This window comes from Ambystoma mexicanum, chromosome 5p (assembly GCF_040938575.1).
Source record: "Ambystoma mexicanum isolate Mex_15411 chromosome 5p, UKY_AmexF1_1, whole genome shotgun sequence".
NCBI classification, from domain to species: Eukaryota; Metazoa; Chordata; class Amphibia; order Caudata; family Ambystomatidae; genus Ambystoma; species Ambystoma mexicanum.
This window is the reverse complement of record NC_090930.1, coordinates 514,564,633-514,580,186: the sequence shown is the minus strand read 5'-3', so window position 1 is coordinate 514,580,186 and position 15,554 is coordinate 514,564,633.

Sequence of the window (15,554 nt, the reverse complement as noted above, 5' to 3'; positions counted from 1 at the left end):
TTTGTAAAAACCAAAAACAAATAAATAAAATAAAAAAATACCGGCACCGGTAAAGTCACTGGTGCCGGTAATCCCTTACCACCCTATTCCGAGGTCCCTTAGCAGGTCCCTTCCTCAACGCCTGGTTTTACCAGCCCTATGGGGGCTCGCATGGGAATGGGGAATGGTTCCCGGAATGGGGACTTACCAGGTCCTCCAAGGTTGGAATGACCCGGTAAGTCCCTATTTCAGGAACCCGGACCCAGAATGCGGTAAAGAGGTAGCCACGGTGCTGGTAGCACCATGGCTACCTCCTACCGCGTAATGAGGCCCAATGTCTTTCTGTTTCTCTGTTTTAGGCAGTATGACCTGTTCTCCTCCCCACCCCCCAGGTCCTACATGGACTGCATTTTGTGAATCCCAGTCTTAGTTTTCGTTAAACATCAGCGGGCACGAAGTGCGGCAACAAGTACAGTTGCTGGCAGTTTAAGGCATAGGGCCTCATTACACAGTAGGCGGTAGGGGATTACCGGCACCGGTAATGGCACTGGTGCCGGTAATCCCCTACCGCCCTACTACGAGGTCCCTCAGCGGGTCCCGTCTTTAACGCCTGGTCCGACCAGGGGTTAAGGACGGGACCCGCTGAAGGCCCTCAGAGCTAATAACGGTACCGCAAATTGCGGTAAATTGCGGTACCGTTATTAGCTCCTTCCCCATTCCCATTGAGCCCTAAGGGGGCTCAAATGGGAATGGGGAATGGTATTTGGAATGGGGATTTACCGGGTCCTCCAGGGTCGGAATGACCTGGTAAGTCCGCATACCGCCTACCCGGACCCGGTACCCGGTAAGAGAGTAGCCATGCCGCTAATAGCGGCATGGTTACCACCTACCGTGTAATGAGGCCCATAGGAAGGCCAGTGGTTTCTCGGATTGCCTCAGACTGAAGTTGGATGAGCCTTGCACCTTATTTTCTCTGCAACAACAAAAAGAGACTGTGGGCTATTTTAAAGACACAGAGGTTCTGCCCATTAAGCATACAAAAAAAGTGAAAACCGAGGAACCAATGTGTCACTTCTCCTTAAGACCTTTTATCTCAAATATTCCCTCCTTTCTCTTTCATTAAAGAGATCTACCAGACCATGAACCAAATAGGTACTGGATGTCACACAGATGTAATCATAAAATAATTTTTATTTTATATATACCTCAATAAACAATTTAAAGTTTACAAAAAAAAAAAAAAAAAAAAAAAAAAATATATATATATATATATATATATATATATATATATATATATATATATATATATATATATCTTTACAACCTGCTGTGGTTAAAAACATTCACAATGTACTGTAGATAAACATACAAGAATACATATTGTTGACTATACCTTAAATAAGTGCTTCAGTGTGGTTGATTCATCCACAGTGGTCAATTGTCCACTAGGAACGGATCAACCGTAAAGTGCAAAGTGCAAAAGTGCAAAGTGCGAAAGTGCAAAGTTGAACAGTGGTATCACAAGGAATGTAGTGCAAACACTGCGTTGGACTTTTACAGTTTTTTTTATATATAAAGGGACCCTTTTTCTTGAACTAGGAACCTTTAAACCTTTTTATTAGGGTACAATATCTTACTCGTTTATTCTGAAAGGTATCTCATAATAAATAACTTTGTTCTTGTAACACTGTTATTAGATCATAGCGCTCCATACCCAACATGTTTCGTTCTACTGGAGCAATTTTGCTCTAACTATGAGAACTTCTTCAGGGGAACCAACGTAATCCCACTACACACTTGGAACTCTGGATTTGTACCATTCAAATCCTGATTAATATTGTTTTCTACAAAACAAGTTTTAGCACACAATTGTGACTCCTTCAGCCCCGTTTGGGAATTGGGTTCTTCGGTTAATTTCCTTTGGATTCTTGAAATTGGAAAGAGGATAGCAAATTCATGCATGCACTGGTTGGATTATTTATCCTGCGCATGGGAATATCCAGGTGTCCTTTCACTGGACTGCTCCCTTATATCCACAAGAAGTAAATTCCACGGTTGTTGTAAAATCCAACTTCCGTACGTTCGATAAATATTAGTGTCAACCGTTCTCGTGAATCTCCTTGTCCCAGATTGGTAGCCGTGTTTACTCGAGCTACTTGTCAACGCTTCAATATCGCTGTATAGATTGCGTGCTCGGGGTCATCTGTCTGCTTCGCGCCTTTAGGTACCGAAGCCCTAACCACTAACCACCTATCTGCATCTAGATAATGCTATTATTCAACCAATAAGCTGCTACGAGGGCATTCTGTAAATATATGAAAGGTATGCTCTATGCAGTAAACCAGGCTGTTTGAAATCCATACACACTAATTGGAGAAGGCAGTGTTGAGGGGGAATAGGGAATTGATAACTGAAACAAGGTTAAACCTCCATGAACATCTCTGAGATCTAACTGCAAGGACAAGAAAATAAAAACAGCCGTCAAACTAACAAATTTCATCCAGACTAGAGAAAATTATTTAAATCTAAGAGACCTTCTCTAGCCTGCCTGTAACGCTGCAATACAAACATGCCCAGAGCCACGTAAACACCTGAGTTCTCCATTCTTACTGACAACCAAGATGAAGGATATATGTATGTTTACAAATGATAACCATACTCAAACTGGGGCTACAACCAGCCTGGGTGTGTCATCAGTTTCTCCGAAAGCATCCCAATGAAACTTTGAACTCCCTGCATAGATCACCTTATTCATTTTTTAATCACAAACCTCAAATCTTTAGCCCCTCTTCCTATTCTTAATACACTCTGACAATTCTAAAGGGATCTCCTTGCATTTGAAACTCCTCTGAATTTCCATCAAATAAGGGACAAGCCTCCAACATTGTAAAACTTTATGAGAATATCACTAACATTTTAAAAGATCGCAGCGCATTTATAAACTCCACCAGTTCTAAAATGTATTTTTAAAAATGGTTAATATCGGCACAGAACAAATGTGAAAAGGTGATTAACAAAGAAGACCCTAATAATAAATTGGTGAATATGGCTGTGAATTCAGTAACAAAATCATAAGAACTAATTTCTAAATTAGGGTCAAAAACCTAGTTCATGTTCATTGGCATCAACTTCCAAAGAGTGTGCAAAACTGTGCCTCCTCAGTAAAAGTAGTGAAGAGGGAGAATCAGAATAGGCCCTCCGTCCCAGAAGACCCTTCAACAGGAAGAAGCATCTGTGACAATATGGCCATCGATCATATGAATTTACATCAATTCCCACTGTCCCCACGATGGATAATTATCACGAGAGATACCCTCCCAGCAGACCCTACAATCCAGCAATAGTGCAGATTCTACCCAGAGTGAACGAGGAGACACAAGATGGAGCTGGAGACGGTTACATGGACAGACTTGACTAAGCACTAAGAAACCAAGCCACTTGTCATTAGAGACACCATGATGACTTAGCTACGTCAGACATGAAGAACACGTGCTATCCGCACACCCTGGACACACACACACACACACTCAACCACACGAAGAACAGAGGTATACAGCTCTATAGTTAGAGGACAGTGACATATACATACTGGGTCTCATTACGAGTACGGCAGAAGGGGGTTAACGGCACCGGTAAGGATGTTAGTGCTATTAACCCCCTACCGCAGACTGGTTTTACCAGCCGCTTTAGCGGGAGTCGCTAAGGGACCAGGGAGCTAATAACGGGCCCGCTATTTGTGGGCCCGTTATTAGCTCCTTCCCCATTCTGATTGAGCACTGTGGGGGCTCGAATGGGAATGGGGGTCGGTTTTCAGAATGGGGACTTACCGGGTCCTCCAAGGTTGCAATGACCCGGTAAGTCCCCATTCCGACTACCCGGACACGGGTTTGGAGGCAACCATGGCGCTAATAGCACCATGGCTACATCCAAACTCGTAATGAGGCCCAACTGTCTGCATGTTTATTATTTTGCCATTAGGCCTGCTACAGCACCGCGGCAACACAAGAAGCAAGAAGAGTTTGTGTAAATGCTTGCAGATACTCATATGCAAATAACCCCACGGTGTGGCAGGAGCAGCCAAGAGACTTGAGAGCCATAATGCACTAACCTACAGACTATAAGAACATGTGTACAGTAGAAGCCAGACCATGGCTTAGGAAATCTAGTAGGCCGCCATCGGCCTAGTAAGGGGACCTCAAGCCTCAAAGAATGATGTGCAAGCAGAACTACTGTGGCAGGAGCAAAGCCGCCACCAAGGTCGCAATGTTGCAAATGACATTCCTCACTCTGAACCTAAGCAACACTGGCTGCAGGAGAGGTGAGCTCTCAGACAAAATACAGAATCATTTGAAGATCCTGGGCTCACAAATGTGGTCTCCAATCACGTGATCTGGCCGAGCTGAGGGGCTGCCAATATTGGTGCCTGAGAAGAGCAACCTGTTCCGCTGTCCAGACAATAGCTGCAACAAAGTTGTTACAGAATCATGTTACAGTTCTGTGTTGGGAACCGGAGGACGATCATTGCAACTATGGGCTACACACCGTCATGATTCTGACACATAGTTGCACCTTGCAGATACATAATTGCGCAAGACACCATTCACAGGTGTTCCGCGGGCTGGGAACAGAGTTTGTCCCAGTCTTGGGGCCTCGTGGCTCACCCAATCACAAACACGGACCCTAGGGGTGGACAGTGGGGGTCACCGACCAGTCATGAGGCTTGCTCACTGTAACAAATTTAGTGTAACAACTTTTTGGGAATGGCCAAGCATACCACCTGACACTACATTTTCCAATAACACAGCACCTCCATAGGCTCCTATATGGGACGTACCACTCAACAGCCTATCCCAAGTGAAGATAGGTTTTTGAGACAGTTCCTGAGAATTACGCTAATTGGGATGACAGATGTCATCAAAACTGGCCTGGGAGCCAGGGTCCGTTTAGAGATGCGTGTATGTTCTTCCATGTATTTGATCCCTGTGGTGCTTTGGCTATCATAAACCACAGTAATTGTTACCTCTTGTGTAGACCTGGTGTTCTTGATTGGCCAAAGGGAAGGAGTTAGGCCTTCCACGAGTTTGCACCCGTGGACTCCCAGAGTTGCTTGGCCGGACCTGGGGTCGTCCCTAACAAGTTGGAGGTCTCATCGAGATCCGTTAAGGTGCCAGCCCAGCCAGAAGCTGCCTCCTTAGCCATCGGACCCAGAAGGCTGCAGGACCCTTGAGGGAATTGTGAGATAACCGGACAGCACAACCAGAGATAGGCCGTCGGGAGCCACCTTTAGAAATCCATCCATCGGCCGAGCAGCCTCGACGGACACAAAAGAACGTGAGTGTGGTCCACATAACAGGCAATGGGCCTCATTACGAGGTAGGAGGTAAGGGATTACGGGCACCGGTAAGGGTGCCGGTGCTGGTAATCCCTTACCTCCATATTCCCAAGTCCCTTAGCGGGTCCCTTCCTTAACGCCTGGTCTGACCAGGTGTTAAGGACGGGACCCGCTAAGGGACTTCAGAGCTAATAACGGTACCGCAAATTGCGGTACCGTTATTAGCTACTTCCCTATTCCCATTGAGCCCTATGGGGGCTCAAATGGGAATGGGGAATGGTTCTCAGAATGGGGATTTACCGGGTCCTCCAAGGTTGGAATGACTCAGTAAGTACCCATTCTGAGAACCCGGACCCGGTATGCGGTAATGAGGCCCAATGTGTTGTGTGGGTGGGTTTCATGTATGCGGGAGGAGGGAGGTGTAATTTGTGATTAATGTTTGTGCTGGAGTTGCTTTGACACGTTCATGGTGGTAGGGACCTGAGCGGAGGTAGAAGTCCCATTTCTGTGTTTGTTTGAGTACCGTGGCGAAGGGCTCTAGTGATGACCAAGGATTGTGGACTCAGTAGACTTGGGGCCTCATTACGAGTACGGCGGTAGGGGGTTAATGGCACCGGGAAGGATGCTGGTGCCGTTAACCCCCTACCGCCGCATTCCGAGGTCCCTTAGCGGGTCCCACTAAGGGACTAGGGAGCTAATAATGTGGCCCGCTATTTGCGGGCCCTTTATTAGCTCCTTCCCCAATCCCATTGAGCCCTATTGGGGCTCGAATGGGAATGAGGAATGGTTTTCAGAATGGGAATTTACCGGGTCCTCCACGGTTGGAATGACCCGGTAAGTCCCCATTCTGACTACCCGGAGCCGGACACGGGTTTGGAGGCCCCAAGGACTGTGAAAACATGTATATTTGTGATATTACTATGTGTTGGACGTTTTAGATCGGGGCATAGATGACAGATTCCCTTAAGGGCTAGCTGGAGCTATCCTAGATTGCAGAAGGTGTTTTGTCTGGTTAAACCTCCCGGAGAAAGGCATTTCACCCGTAAGGCGATGCGTCGGTTGTAGTAAAACATGAGAAATAAAGGGAATACTTCACCCCAGAGAGGTGGGAAAACAGCTGTGGGGTTATTTTGGATTTGGGGTGTATTTGTGGGGAGTGGGGAAAATGGGCATTCATCTTGTGCGCACAATTTTCTCTTCACTTGTTTGAACTTTAGCTTGGTGACATCACCCATAGGTTGGTGCATAGGACGGTGTGTTGGAAATACGAGGAGTTGGTTTTGTGAAATTGGGCTTGGAGGAGGGTGAACAAGCGGTAGAGTATGGAAGGCACCTGCGCACGGTTGAGGTGGTGTGCTGGACAGCGGTAGCGCTGGTGAAGAGGCGGTTAAATATGAAGCCCGTTGTGTAAGGTGCAGAGCCGCAGATGCTCGTAGTGAAAAAGAAAATACTGAAAACAGCGTGTTATAACCCTTTCCCTCCTTGAAAGTGTATATCGAAAAGCCTCGACTAGAGGTCAGATAAAAGGGTCGCTATGTATTCATATGGTGGGACGGGGACCATGTATAGCGGGCGGTAACACCTATACAACATCACTGCAAAACCCTGCCCCCATACAAGGATAAGGTAGTGAAGTACAGCATACAATGGTCTAAACACACGGAAGGGGAAATAGCTAGGCCATGGCCGCCTAACATTAGTTTCTTCTAAGATGTGCTGCAATCACTTTTGACCCATTTACACAATACATACAAAGGGAAGAAACTAGCTAAACGCATGGAAATATTCGAACTGTGGCGTATGTTCCGTGAGGGCAGGCCAGGGATGATGAGCTTACGGGAGGTGGAGGAAGAGGGATCGGAGCCCTCAACTCCCCCTCCGGCGCTGCTGAGTGTAGTGTCCAATGACGCGGAAGAGGAACAGGGCCTATGCCCATTTAAGGGAACTAAAAGCAGCAGAGGGATACTCAAAACACCCCCATATGCCCAAACTGAACTATTGGAAGGGACAGGGGGGGCAGCCAATGGCCCCTACCGCAACAAGGAGGGGCTGTGGTGCGCGAAAAATGAGTTTGCAGTTGTTGTACTAGAAGAATGGATAGCTGCACAGATACTACTAAAACTAAATGGGGCCACAACGGGGGAAGCAGAGGGTGCAATGAAGGCAATAGAAGGTTTGGAGCTGGGGCACGGGTGTCGCGGAAGGACAGATCAGTTAGAGGAGGAAGGAAAGGAACAGCCTCAAGAGGATGAAGAAGCAAGGTTACAAAAGGTGGATAAAGTGCGAAAGCGAGAATTGGAAAATGAGCTGGAACTGCAGGAGCATAGTCGTAGAGAGAATTTGGCAATATTAGAAAAGGAACGAAAGGACATAGTAGAGAGAGAGGTGAAGGAAGAAAAACAAAGCAAGCAGATGGAAAAGAAGAGGGAAGAAATAGAGAAGATGAGGAGGAAAAGGAGATGGAGATAGCTTTGTGGAGGAAGAAAATATGATTGCAAGAATCACGTAAGTACGAGGAGAAGCGACTGAAGCAGTTGAGGATGGAAAGGTGGGCAAGGGAACGAAGTAGGAAGGATGAAGAAGCACTGGTGTTACAAAAGGTTAGTAACCAAATTAAAATAGAATTAGCAAGGAAAAGGCAAGAAGAGGACAAAGGGAAGAGGAAAACACAGGTCAATACAACAGAGGGCCAAGCGGACATTGCGTTGCACACATTGGAGTGCGGGAGGACGAGGACATATGTAAATTAACAGACATCGATCTTAATGTACTGCACAATCCTAGCCTAGTAACACAAAAATTGAACTTCTCAACTAGTTTCTGTAGTAACTTGGATGACGAATCTGACAACGACGATGACCATACTGACGAGGAGAGGGAAGAGCCTAACAAGCTCTATCTCACGAAGACTAATGGAGGGAACTCTTGGGAGTGTAGGACACATGAACAGAGGGGTAGACAGCACGAAAGACCTACACAAGACACAGCAGAGGAGGGAACCCCCCAGGCACCGTACAGCAGCAGACTCAAGGACCTCCCCGGGTGCAGGAGGGACAAGTCAACTATCACACAATCAAGGGGACATTCCTGTTCTGATGGTGACTGGTAGGGGCTCAGAGCACTACACAGCAGGCACACGCAATAGAACCCATAGACATACGTGCAGAAATTGAAGACGAGAGGGGACCCATCCAAGTAAGACAGTATAGACGAACACCATAAGAGAGGGCCACATATTCACAGATCCCGTTATTGTAGAGGGGAGGAACGAGACCACAGTACATGCCCTGGAAGCACACAGATAAGGAAAACATCAAGTGCAGATTACCCTCGCTAAGTGGAGGAGCTGGGAACTGGATTTATGAAATTGAGAAATTAACAGAGGGCCACAGGCTAGCAGTGGGTAATGTTAATGGGTTACTGGGTTCTATACTGGGTGATGCGGCCGCAGTATGGCAGGCACTGCAGATGCAATTCCCGGACACATCAGACATAGGAGCCATCATGTCACGCAAGATGCGTGACTATGAAGATCCTGTTAATTACATTCAGGAGATTGAACAACTTTTGCACCTCGGAACTCGAGAGCCGTGGGACAAAACGATAGCAATATTTTATCACATCCTGGTGCAAGGGTTAGCAGAGCCAGTACAGAAAAACTTGAAGAAATTAGTAGTAATGGAGGCAAAGGCCTGGTCAGAAATACAACTCAACATAGTGCATCATTGCAGCTTGTGGCAACAAAAGATGAAACAAAAAGCAGAAGAAAGGAAGACACATGAAGCAAAGTTAGCACAGAAAAAATTGTCCAGGTATGCATTAGAAGGTGCACTAATAACGAGCCCTAGCCCACATACACAGACAGTGATGTATCAACCGCAGCCTCAACTCCAACCACAGCAGCCATACAGCACCCTACAACATACGCACCACCCATGGAGGAGGGTACATGGGGAGAGGAGGCTACCCCCAGAGCTTCAGAGGGAGGTCAGGCTTCCCCAAATGGGGGTTTGGGATTATCGTACCAATATGCAGGAGAGTTTCTGGGATACACACAGCAAATGTCACAGGGACCAGGTGTGGGAGAAGGAGGATTCCCATGGCAGGTAAGGGAGCCACCACAGTGCTGGGCTTGTGAACAACTAGGGCACATTTCCTGTGCATGCAGAAACAGGGGGGCGCAATCAGCGTAGAGAGAACAGGGGTATCAGGGAGGGCAGAATGACTACTATGTCCCAGACATACAACAACATGGACAGATGCAAAACACTCAACAGCATATACAGCTACCCCAACAGGCACAACCCCAGCAAGCACACTCAACCACAGTGCCACCCCAGATGATGATGCCTCAGGCGGCAACACCAGTGCAGCAGATAGCACAAATACGTGCCTACTCCCACGTATTTATACTCCCACGGATACGACAGGAATGGTACCAATACAGAAAATGGGAGGGGTCACTGTAGTGGGAAACAACCCCTACACAGGGAACGGACTATTCCTATTTCCCCAATAGGACAGCCCACAAACGAACTTGCTGCGTCCCATCCTGTCGGTCACACCTAATCCTGCGGTGGAGCCTCGCATAAGGGTGTTGATAGGTGACAAAAAGTTTTCCTTTCTTGTTGACACTGGTACGACTAGGTCATGTATTCGGGAAGCAAAGTTTGCATTGTCAGGCGATGCCATGAACAAACAAGGATTCTCTGTGGTTCGAGAGGTGGTTCCATTTACTGATAATGTCTCCTTATCTATTGGGGAGCACAACCTATACCTACCCTTACTTTACTCCAAACATGCACCTGTAAATATATTAGGTCAAGACATAATGAGCAGACTAAACATGACCATCTCATTCACAGACAAAGGCATAATATGCTCAATACCAGGAATACACATGCTCACTGTAAGACAACGTGTGCAGCTGTATTGTGGGAAAACAGTGCAGAGTGGGGAGCCAGCAGACCCTGAACTGTTCCAGTACGGAATAGACATAGCCCTTTCATGGTTGCCAGGGATTGCAGGGAAGGTAGGGAGAAGACCAGGTGAATACCTATTCAGACCAGAAACACCACCAGATGGGGAAGAAGGAACAGCAGTAGCTATAGACATTAAAGGGATTGTTGTATGACAGGATTGGATCGCAGTACATGCAGTAGATGATCAAGGGAAAGCATGGAGGGCAATAATTGCAGCGGCAGAAGAATGCAGATTGAGTCAGGTGACAAATGAGGAGCTGTTTTCAGTAAACAGAGGGGAGACAGAAATGATATTAGAAATGAGTGTGCGCTTTTGGCTACATATCACATACAGGGATGTAGCACAGAAAATGGCAGTGGCACTGCAAGCTCCACCCCCATTTTTGGAGAAGGATCTGGCCAAGGTACACAATGACATATGGACCACAAGTCCCTATGACGTGGGGTACAAAAAAGCATAGAAGGAGTGAAAATAAAACTGAAACCTGGTGCAATACTATGTAGAGTGAAGCAATACCCCCTGACGGAGATGAGGACATTCATGAGACAATCAACGCCATCATTCAAAAAGTCAACCTAGTACCATCAGAATCTCCATGCAACACAGCAGTGTACCCTGTGCACAAGGCGGACGGGAGGTCATGTAATTTTATTCTGGATTTGCGCCCTCTTAACCACATTGTAGAAGCATAATATCCTGTAGAAGCAAACCCTGCAGCGATCCTGTGTGGAATTCCATCAGAAGAACCATACTTTACTGTTATCGATCTCAAAAATGCATTTATCGCAATACCATTGCATCCAGACTCACAAGACTTGACCAGTTTTATGTACCGCAACCAGAAAAACTAGGTTGCCACAAGGATGAGTCACCATACATTTTCAACAGAGTAATACCGATGGACCTAACACATGTCCAGACAGACTGCACAGTACTACAGTATGTAGATGACATACTCTTGTAGTGATATGATATGATATGGCATTTATAACGTGCGGGTAGGGGGACTGTAGGGATACAGAAACAGTCTCCAAGTGCGGGGTTGCCAGGGAGGCAGTGCAGTTGAGCAACTGGCAGGGCAGGGCCTTGTGAGCAGAGAGGGAGACCATGTGACCAATGCAGTTTCAGCCAGGAATCAGCAGGGGAGAGGAAGAGAGAAAGCAGAAGCAAAGAGGAAGGTTTTGAGGTGCTTCCTGAACCGGAGATGGTTCTCCTCAAGTTTCAGGGAGGCGGGTAGGCTGTTCCAGAGGGAGGCCCCTGCCGAAGAGAGAGATCTACCACCAACTAGTTGCTTGGAGAAGCGACTGACCATGAGGGAGTTGGAGGCGGATGAGCAAAGAGCTTGGGAAGGAAGATATTTAGGAAGAGAGAGTTGAAGGTATTTCGGCCCCAGCCCCCAGAAGGCCTTGTGGGCAATGCAGAGGGTTTTGAATTTAATCCTCGCAGCCACTGGGAGCCAGTGCAGAGATTTCAGTCCTGGAGAGATACGATCCCTGGGCTTGAGGCAAAGGGCAAGTCTTGCAGTCCTGTTCTGGATAAGTAGCAGAGGGGGGAGAGTAGAGGCAGGCAGATTTAGATAGAGGCTGTTACAATAGTCCAGCATAGAGAGAACCAGAGCTCTTGAGACAGTGAGCTTCTGGGGGAAGGTGAGGAAAGGAAGAATACCTCTGAGGAGGTGCAGATGGTAGTGGGACTTCTTAGAGACGTCAGAGATGTGAGGACAGAAGGAGAGTGTGGAGTCGAAGATGACCCTGAGGTTTTTTGCCTTGCAGGTGGGAGCAGGAAGAGGGCCAAGAGAGGCAGGCCAGAGAGCTGCAGGGAAGGAGGGAGTGGGTGTGCCGATGAGTAGAATCTCAGTCTTACTGGCATTAAGGCAGAGGTCATTGGCTGCACACCACACCTGGATAGCAGACAGACAGTCACAGATGAGGGAAGGAGAGGAGGAGGCCGAGGGTAGCCTGAAAATGAGCTGGGTATCATCCGCATAGCACTGAAAATTGGGTTGAGAGCAGCGATGCGGTGAGCAAGGAGTGCCAAGTATTGGTTGAACAGCCAGTGAGAGAGGTTAGATCCCTGGGGGACACCGCAGGTAGAGAAAAAGATATTGGAGAGGAAGGACCCAAGTTGGACCTGGGAGGGTCGATCAGAGAGGAAGGAAGTCAGCCATGCCAGAGCCTGACCAGTGGTACCCAGGTTATCACGGAGGCATTTGAGCAGGATGGCAGTCAAAGGCAGAAGAGAGGACACTTAGTGAAACTTAGTGAAGCAGAAAGAGAGTGCAGGAATGACTTAGTATGCATACTTACAGTGCTGGCAGACAAGGGGTACAAGGTAGACAAAGCTAAACTTCAGTACTGCCAAAAGGAAGTATTATACATTGGGGAGATGATATCCAAAGATCGGAGACACACAGCCCCGAAAAGAGCACAGACAATACAAAACACTCCCCAACCTAAAACAGTAATGGAGCTGCAGCGGTTCCTCCGATTATTTCATTACTGTAGAGCATGGGTTTTACGACTACTGCTCTTATACATGTCCACTTCTAACAGCCCTCAAGGAAGCAGAGAGAGAATCAAAGCCACCGGGTTGGACGAGAGAATTGACTGATGCTTTCAATGAATTGAAAGAAGCTGTAAATAGAGCACCAGTGTTGGCAACCCCAGACTACAAAAAATAACTTTTCCTATTTTCACACACCGATGTGGTGGTGATGAAAGCAGTACTGACACAGAAGACAAGTATGGGCCATGAGCCGGTTGCATATTACAGTGCACAATTGGACCCAGTAATGAGAGGACACTTCCGTGCGAACAACATTTGGCTGCTGCAGCATTCACAGTAGAACAGGCTTCAACAATAACTATGGGATGCACAACAACACTTTATGTGGAACATGCTCTCTTTGCGATACTGCATAAGCCAAAGAGCTCAATAACAACACAAAGAGCAACAGGGTATGAAATACTATTATCAAGGCTGGAATTGAAGATAGTCAGGTTTAAAAAATGTCAAACCAGCTCAATTCATAGCAGATGTTCGGCAACCAGTAGAATGGGCTCATGATTGCACAGAAAACAGTGAGTTCTTCTCTGAAACATGCAAGGTAGAGGAAGATGCACTTGAGGGGGGAGAGGTACTGTACCTTGATGGGTCCTCAACAATGTGTTGGTTTACCCCCTCATTACTCAGCACAAGCTGCAGAATTAGTGGCATTAATATTAGCATTCCATAATAGTGTGTGGAAAAGAGTGACAATTTATTCAGATAGTGCTTATGTCACCTCCACAGTACATTTACGGTTGGCAAGGTGGCTCAGAAGGTGATTCAGAAGGGCAGATGGGACCCCAGTGCAGCATGCCGTGCTGCTGGGAGAATTAATAAACGTCATAACAAACTCAGAGGAAATAGTTCTGGTGAAGTTCTAAGCACACACAAATGGAGAAGATCCAATACCAAGAGGAAATGAAGCAGCAGACTATCAGGCAAAAACAAATCATATTTTGGAGAATTGTGGTACTTGAAGGAGGAGCAAAAGCAAAGGGGAGAGGTGAAACAGATTGTTTGTTTGTTTGTTTTTCAGAAGGGCAGATGGTTTCTTTGTTTGTTTGTTTGTTTGTTTTATTATTTATAATGCACAACATACCCTAAGGTAACAGGGCGCAGCAGTTACATGTATATGCGAAGCTTAGTTACAACAGCGTCAATATTTACATACAGGTATTAAATACAAGGGTATATACAGATAGAGCCTATTTACAGGCGGATGGTACAAGAGCAAAAATACAAATGATACATACAGCTTGCTTACATCAGCAATATATACAGGTATAGGTGATAGTGGGGTGAATGTATACAGGTATACACTTGGGTGGAGGGGTAGCTGTGGCTCCTCACAGTGAATCCTGGCTGTTTGCTGCATTTAATGAACATTCGCTTTCAGCCACAGGATAGTGTTGGTCCTGAAATAAAAATGGTTATAAAAAAAGTTATTGAAGGATGCATACACACACTTACCGGAAACACAGATAATGGAATTTCAGGCAGCTGCATCAAGAGATGAGAAGGAACTTTGGGTGAATAGAGGGTGCTTAATGTCCCCTCCTGACACCCTATGGCGACAAAACAACACAGGGAAAGTGGACATGCCACTTGCGCTACTAAAAACAGCATTAGAGCAACTGCACTACCCCGTGCATACCTGGAGTGAGGTCATTGCAGCATGCATTGGAGAATTAGGTTTCTGCCCCGACTTAAACGGCCATGTAGCAATCTTTATTAGTAATTGCATGATGTGCCAGCAGTTTACTGCTGGCCACACACTGAGAGTAATAACAGGAACCATACCCAGACACCTAGTCTCATTCCAGCACCTCCATATTGATTACATGGACATGATCCAGGTATGTCCAGGATACCGCTACATGATTGTAGTGGTCTGCCCCTTCTCCAGGTGGGTAGGGGCTGCGCTGTGTTCCCAATGCCGTTACCCTCAGTGCAGTAAAATTCCTAGCTAGAGAAGTATTCCCAAGATGGGGCGTATGTGAGGTCCTGCGGTCTGACAACGGGCCTCACTTCGCCAATGAACTGTTCCAACACATCACTTTCAAGCTAGCAATAAAGCACAAGTTCACCTGTGCCTATCACCCGCAAGCAAACAGGAGGTATGAACGTCTCAATGGTCTCCTGATTGCAAAAACACAGCAGAGCTCAAAGAAGAACTGGCTCGACTGTCTACCTCTTGCCTTGTTCAAATTACGAAATAAGCCAGGATATGACCACCATTTAACGGCCCATGAGGTGTGACAGGATGCAGAATGCACCTCCCGTTATCTCCACCGACAAGGGTCCGAGGGATTGTCAAAATACAGCGGAAGTGTTGGGTCAAGAACTATATTTGATTACGTAACTTCACTTGTTTCTAGCATTTCATTCATCCCTCACCAGATACAACAGACAAAAGGAAAGCCAGAAGGCGACATGCAAGAGGACACCAGCAACACGGACACACAGAAAGAAGCACCTATTCAATAAGGTGATAGGGTGCTCCTACGGAATTTTGTCAGACGTTGGAACGCGCCTTGCTTCAACGGCCCCCACCTTCTGGAGGACGTGATGGACAGGACAGTAAAGTTGGTTTGTAACTACCTGCACGATATACAACTCTATAAACCATCAGCCTCACCCCAACGCGCGGCTGCAGAAGTCGACAAGACCATTGTTACATTAACCAATGGCCAACAAGCCAACCCAAATACCC